The following is a 7,599-nucleotide window of genomic DNA, read 5'->3' on the forward strand; positions in this document are numbered from 1 at the left end:
CAGAGAGAAGCAGACGAAATATAGTTATTAATCTCGATGACATTTAAAGTTCCTTTCTTCAAAATAAAGTAAGGAATACATGTAATGGGAAGAAAATATAGGAATTTTACAGTCATATTCACTGTTGTCTGCTCTGAACTCATTTTCAATTAATGAAATTCAAACCTTCTTAATTTTTATCTTCCATGAGTCGAAACTTGGACCGTAACGACTACAAATGTATTTCACAAACTGAGTGTCAACTACAAAGCACCTGTTATTTTTTATAATATCTTCGTTATCTTCCAGCACACTGAACACTGGGTTAGTAATTGTTATTGGCCACACCCACTTTTGACTTGAGTAAGAATGTTCATAGAAGAATTTCTGAGCATCTTCTGTTGAACCAATGTATTTAAAAAATTCAAAAGTCTTCCGTGTTGTCTCATCAGCTGTAAAAATCCTCCAGAAAAGTTCACCATTTACGGATATCAGATCTGTTCTATCATTCTTGGGTAACTGATTACTTTGGCTTACAGACTCAATTTCATTACCATAGATCATACAATCTGGATGGATCTGTTTCACATGACCATACAGTTCACAGTATGGACCATTCCAACCACATGGTTTCATGTCATCTTGTCCGTGTTCCTTTATACCGGCTATGCATGTCATTAGTCTATATGGACAAGTCTGTTCATGCTTTAATTTCTTATCAATGGATAACTGCAGTTCATTGCATCCTCTTTCACAATTTGTACATGGAAATTCCAGAAGCTGAGCAATGTTTTCTGCAAACATGTTTCTAGTATTTGTCATTTCTGCTGTACATGTTGGACATTGTGCTAATTTGCTGTTGCAGACAGAACAAACGTTATGACCGTTCTTGCATTGATATATTAGTGGTATTATTGTTTCCAGACAGCATGGACACTCGAAAAGATAAATGAGCGTAGAGTTTAGGTCCACGGATCTGCCGTTACTGGTAGCCATATTAAAGAATTAATTTATCTGAAAAAAAGAAATATTAAAATTAATTATTACTTATTTTCTCACTAAATTCAATTAATAAATGTCTACTCAAGTTTCAACACATAATGCTAATTGATATAGTACCACATACAATAACAATGAGAAAGGTAGGGGAGACTATTGTACCTTCAGCATAGTCTACCTTTGAACATTTTTTGTTTCTTAATTTTTGCTCCTACCTAGAGGACTCAAACTGAAGTAGATAGTAGAGAAAGTCGCTACGTAGCTCTGATCGTAGTTTCAGTTTGATTTACTGCAAAGTGTGAGTTCCGTGGACAAAAGAAGTTTTTTTATTACCAAAAGTAAACATTTCTTTCATTGTTATATGTTTTCTAACACAAAACCAGATTGTATTTGTTAATACCTTTCAAGTACGGTGTGTTCCCTATCATCTGGTGAGTAATAACATATTTTAATTTCCATGATTTATTCGAATCTCTAGTTTTGGGAGTCATATTTGTTTAAACGTGCACCCTCTTGTACCTTTGAACACAAAACATCTTGTACCGTGGAACATGTTCCAAAGTAGACGATACTATCGGTTTTTGTTTTTCTTTTATTTTAAGATCATGTCACGAAGTAATTCTGGTCCTCAATTGATCCAGATGCCTTGAAGAAAGCTGTTGAAGCAGTTATTGCTCCTCCAGGAAATAAAATCTTAATCAGAGAAGCCTGCTTTATGATGGCAAACACATTTTAAATATCATTGTCAGTTTTTACAGCTATATTTCCACCTATATTCCATGTGTTCCAACTTACAAGAGGGTATGTTCCAAAGTACATGAACCTGTTGTACCTTTGAACACCTTACATATCCTTTCATTTTATTTTTTCCATCCTTAATAGATCTGTAAAACAGGAAAATTCATATAGGAAGTTGTAAAGGAATCTTCAATAATTTTATTATTTTAAGCATTTTTTTTTCCTTTAAAAAATTTCATTTCCAAAAATTAAAAAAAAAAATAAAATGTAAAAAATGTTTAAAGGTACAATAGTCTTCCCTAATGTTAATCAGGGCGTCAAACAGGGTTGCCCATAATCGTCAGCCCTTCTTAATGTGTAGGCCTACAGTATATTGATTTGGTCTAGATGAGATTTAAGGTGACCAAGAAATAGATTGAATGACCAAGAGCAGTAGTGGAATAGGACGTAGTGAAACCTAATCCGGAATTGTTCATGATAACAAGGACATATATTTCTCCATTGGAATCAACTACCGATATTTGTTATGCATCACAATTTGCCTATAATAAAGTAAAATAAGTCTAACCATTTCGTGGAAGAATTTAGTTTGATGATGATGATACTAAAATTAACACACTGAGAGACAAACAAACTTCACTATTTATGAAAGTTGTTAAGTCCCATAAACATTTCTTAGGTAATATGATCCATTTATTATCCACAGATCTGTTAATTTCTGTAAATACTTTTATTAAAGTGGTTTTGCAGACTGGAAGTAAATCACCCTCATCACTTGGAACTGAATATCACCGATTTTCATCATGATTATCATACGTTCTATGTTGCTGTCATACTGGTATGACAATAGACTCAATAGAAATGTTGATAGTGTTGATTAATCTTGGTCATATAACTTAGAAAATATATTCTATTCGGGTGTCAGTTCACTGCATTTTATTCTGCATTTTCATGCCATGTTTCTATGTAATTCACAGCCCTACATTACCTGTGTATTATGTTGAACATAAAATTTACATATACGTTGATCTTCCTGCTTGTAGAAAACACCACGGTATATAATCAATAATGTCTTTTGCCATAAGTTCACTATTAACATGACAAATAAACAACAGAGGGAAATCAAAACAAGTGGCACATTGCACCTATTTTTATGAGAAAACCTTGGTAACTTTGCACCACTGCCATCTTTTGGTGGTCTTAATAACACTCTACAATCTTCTGTGGACCGCCCACACCTGTGGAGTAACGGCTAGAGTGTCTGGCCGCGAAACCAGGTGGCCCGGGTTCGATTCCCGGTTGGGGCAAGTTACCTGGTTGAGGTTTTTTCCGGGGTTTTCCCTCAACCCAATCTGAGCAAATGCTGGGTAACTTTAGGTGCTGGACCCAGGACTCATTTCACCGGCATTATCACCTTTATCTCATTCAGATGCTAAAAAACCAAAGATGTTGATAAAGTGTCGTAAAATAACCTACTAAAATAAAATTCTGTGGACCTAACCCTGTTTATATGTAATGTCCCTTGGTAATTTGCATCATTCTAGTTAAATATTACATTTATTTTAATTTTGGCACTTAGCACCTTTCTACTGTTAAGTATCCAATTGCACGAGAGACTTCCTCTTGTAATTTCTTGGGCTGTGAATTGATATTGTGTGACAAGTATATAAGTAGGTGTAGAAGGCAAGCTAAATAGATCTAGGTACTCCTGTGGCACAATAACAGAATCACCAAAAGTGTGATTAGTATTTTATGTAATGAAGTTTTCAGCTACAGAGTTTATTATCATCAAAATTTTCAGGGTGCGAATTAAGATTTCTGATGAGGGGGGATAGAATCCTAGATAGAAAATAACATACATAAAATTATTATCCTCATTCGATACGGCTCAACGCTTGGTCACACTGAGCTGCTTGTCTTGCATCTTGATTGTAATAATAATTATATCCATGAGCAGGCTTAAGATAAGATGTGTAATTCCCAAGTTACTGATTGTTGTCAGCTTGCTGGCAATGATAATACATTAATATTATTTTCTTTGCTTACTTTGTACTTTATAAAGTACATATACTCGTATTAAAACAATTATAATTTGTGAGGGAGGATAGAAGTTATCCCTGGCAGGGATGTTAATATGAATTTATGAGAGGAGGATAACTTTCCAACTGGGGGGGGGGAGGGGAGGAAATCCCTCATCCTTCCTGTTAATTCGCACCCTGGAAATTCTGCGTGGACGTGAAATGGTCTACATATTCTGCCTGGAGCCATCTATCATCTATCAACGCTTTTCATGATTTCCCACACGGTTATGGGAATGGACAAGGGTTATTTTGAAAATAAGCTCTTCATATATTATATATTATAGCAGTAGCTGGAGGGATCATGCATTACAGATGCTGGATAACAAACAGAGATATACCATGCCAAGATTATTTAAATCCATGACACCCTAGATCACGGAAAAAAAAAAAAAAAACAAAGAAAGTGGGTGCAGTAAAAGTTCTTCTTACATTAATCAGGTGTGTTAAAGGAAGTGTTCTTTGAATTTAAGATGCTGAAATATAATGAAGACTTCTTAGATAAGTACACTGAGACGAAAGGTTTTAGAACTGAATTGAACTCAATGTTGTGAAGATATATTTATTAATGGTAACGACCTTCCTTTAGACAGTGCACAGTAATATGAAGGTTTCTTCTTATAATGTTAAGATACGAGTGAACAGAAATAAACACAAACGTGCTGGTCATAAAATGGAGCAAGATTAAAAAATTGCAGCAGGAGTTCTTGAACAATGTTGTGAAATAACTTTTTTTAAGACATGTGCGAAACATTCATATTGACTAATATTCTGTTAAACAAATTAAAATATGACAAACTTTGCCATTTTTTTTTAATATACTGGTATTCTGAAAAATTCTAGATGAGTCAACATTGTGGAAGAACTATATCAAAATAAGTTAGATAAATATATGTATGGCATTATAAATATATTTAAAGATCAGAAAATCTGGATTTCTATAGAGTCTTTGGAGTCTATGTACGTCACATTGGCAATGTATAATAGTGGGTGACTTGAATACACAATGCTTACCCGTATATTCTCGCCCATAAAGTATCAGGTTCTGTGAATTATTATAGGCCTACTATTGTAAGTGAAGATTTTAAAAGAGCTTTAAAATGCTTTGGCCATTTGGTATGCAGCACAGAAACGTATTGCTGTTTGTCACCAACACTGCAGTATGTGATTAAAAAAAAAAAGTATTCCTAAAAATGATACATATAACATATCTCGTCGCACATGTATGTCATAGGGTTGCTGAAGAAGTGAGGACACAATAAACAAATATCGATTGACTCATATCGAAAGTGTGTCTAAATTTAGGAACATATATCCAGTAATTACGAAATGGAAATCTTGGTTAAAAGTTTGTAATGATTTTAGCATTTTGAGTCTGTAAAAAAAAAAAAAAAAACGGTAAGCAATCATTTGATTCTAATGGTGCAGCTGAAATACAAAGTGACAATTTTTCAGTGGTTCCAGTATAAAATATAAATTATATATATTAAGTCAAGTTTTTAATTTTTCATGTTTCCATCAAAGTTATAGAGGCATGTGGTGTTGAACTAGTCACTTAAAGAAATGTAATACAGTGTTGTCAATAAACTAAATGATAAAACATGAAATGAATACCGGTACTTAACAAGTTGAAATATGTTTTAGAAAAAATGATGAGTACAGTACACTCAGAAAGTTAGCTAATGTTATAACAAATATCAGGAGCGCGTAATTGCATCACGAGCAAAGTGTGACATTGCAAGCCAGAAGGTCACAGGTTCGATTCCAATCAGGTCATAGATTTTCTCCAGTGATCTAATCGTTCCAGTCACACTATGGTTTATTCAGCCTCTAACAGAAATGAGTACCATGGGTACTGCACTTTCTTAAGGGTAAAAGCGGCCAGCTTGTATGTTGACATTCCTACTGCCATTAGTACCGATTGTCTGTACAGATCGGAGCCTTAGCACCCTGTGGTCTTCCATGGCCTGTAATGGGGTTGACTTTACCTTATAACAAATATCTGTAATTGTGATGTTGCAGAAAATATTGGTTCTAATAATAAGCACACACTTTATCCACCTGTAATTTCAGCAGATGTGGAGCAAAACTTTTGTACCTATATAAAGACCTCCCATCAACTGATAATCGACAGTCTTTTTCTTTCAATAACTAAACGACGTTATTTGTTTATTATAATATGCACCACAAAAGTAAATGTTTTATAAAATTAATATATTTTTATGCATTTCACCACTCACTTCAGTTTATTCTACATGGTTCATGTTTCATGTACAGACTGTACTGCTATTTACATATGGGAGTACCAGTACGTGAATATTCACCTCCCTCTTCTCAATATAGCTATACTATGTACAGGCCTGTATTCAGGCATGGACCACATGGGCCAGGGCTCAGGGCAGCAAACTTTTGAGAAAAGAAAAAAAAATGAGTTGCAAATAAATTTTCGATATTTTCCTACCTAGCAGATGCCTACTTTATATAGCAGCATATGTTAAATTATTGTTACATGCCACTTTTTCATAGTTCGACTGCTAAATGCTTAAGATTTGCATTAAGTTAGTTGGTGGGAGGCGAAAAATTTTTTCGAACCCATAAACCTAAATATAGGGCTGACTATGTAATACAAATAACTTTTACATCTATCTTTCGCGGGTCTGATGATGACCAACAGATTAAAATTTTTACACAGGCAAAAAAGGCCGAAAAATTTAGCCTAGAGATCTCTCAACCAGAAACAGGGTTCTTTCACATGCCATAAATTTAAGAAAAGGATCTCCTGGCTTTACTTACCTTTGAAGGAAAACTGTGCGAGAAATTTTTTTGCTTTCAGCTGTAGAATTGCAACAATAGGTCTCTTGCTTATTAATGTTCTTAATAGAATGATTAAATGATTAGCCTATTTTAGCTGCATGTAACAGTTATTACTTCTTGTTACATAACTGTAGGCCTATGGTATTTGACCCAGAACCGAGAGAAAATCTTATGCAATTAAATGAATGAACTATTTTCAATCCTTGCCTTGTTTGCATAACAGAATAAAAAAAACAACAATAAAGTTTTCATTGAAATATGTTGCACGTAAGTTAATGATATTGATCAACTCGTCATAGAAATGACAAGTTAAAACTTAAAAAAAACAAGCACTCTGGGTTGACAGATCGCTTTTCTCTTCTCAAATGAAGGTTTCAAGTCAGACATCGCAGTTAATATGCATGACCTTGAGCAACAAGTGAGGCCGACTGGACTGCGTAATCACTAGACTTCCGGCAAAGTCAAGAAGACAGTAGTAGCCAATAATTAATCTAATACCCAAAAAAAACTATTTTTGCAATGAACCAAAGAAATTATAGTCTTATTTTTTACCACAAAAGGATGTGTTTTGCCCATATGACACAGAAGTACGCGCTAAATAATTTCATATAAGAATTCCAGCTTATATTTTTTATATATTTTTCTCTATTAAGTCGTGTGCAATAATTATTGTATGCACTTAAATCATATGATGTTCAGAAATATTGCAGTGTCAATATGGCTTTTCTCATTTACAGTACTGATATTTCTTCTGTTGTTGTTGTTGTTGTTGATGATGATGATGATGATGACGATGACATTATTATTATTATTATTATATTATGGACATTAGTGATGCTGGTAGTAAATGATTGCAAACTGATGGAATGATGGCAGGAAAAGCAATAATATCCAACCCCTCCTCCCAAAAAAAATTATATACACACACACACACATACAGTATACTGAGCATAATTTTTATCCAGGTAATAAATATTTGTTCCTCATTGTT

The 7,599-nt window shown here is 33.9% G+C and overlaps 1 long non-coding RNA gene across 1 annotated transcript; it reads right to left on the reverse strand.

Annotated features, from left to right (window-relative positions):
• LOC138702162 (uncharacterized) lies at positions 1–7,019 on the reverse strand. The gene is made up of 2 exons (XR_011332791.1): positions 6,588–7,019; positions 1–993 (listed from the first exon to the last, which is right to left on the reverse strand). It is a non-coding gene; the product is annotated as an uncharacterized lncRNA (long non-coding RNA).
• Between the last annotated feature and the right edge of the window lie 580 nt (positions 7,020–7,599).

Source organism: Periplaneta americana, chromosome 1, assembly GCF_040183065.1.
Source record: "Periplaneta americana isolate PAMFEO1 chromosome 1, P.americana_PAMFEO1_priV1, whole genome shotgun sequence".
NCBI classification, from domain to species: domain Eukaryota; kingdom Metazoa; phylum Arthropoda; class Insecta; order Blattodea; family Blattidae; genus Periplaneta; species Periplaneta americana.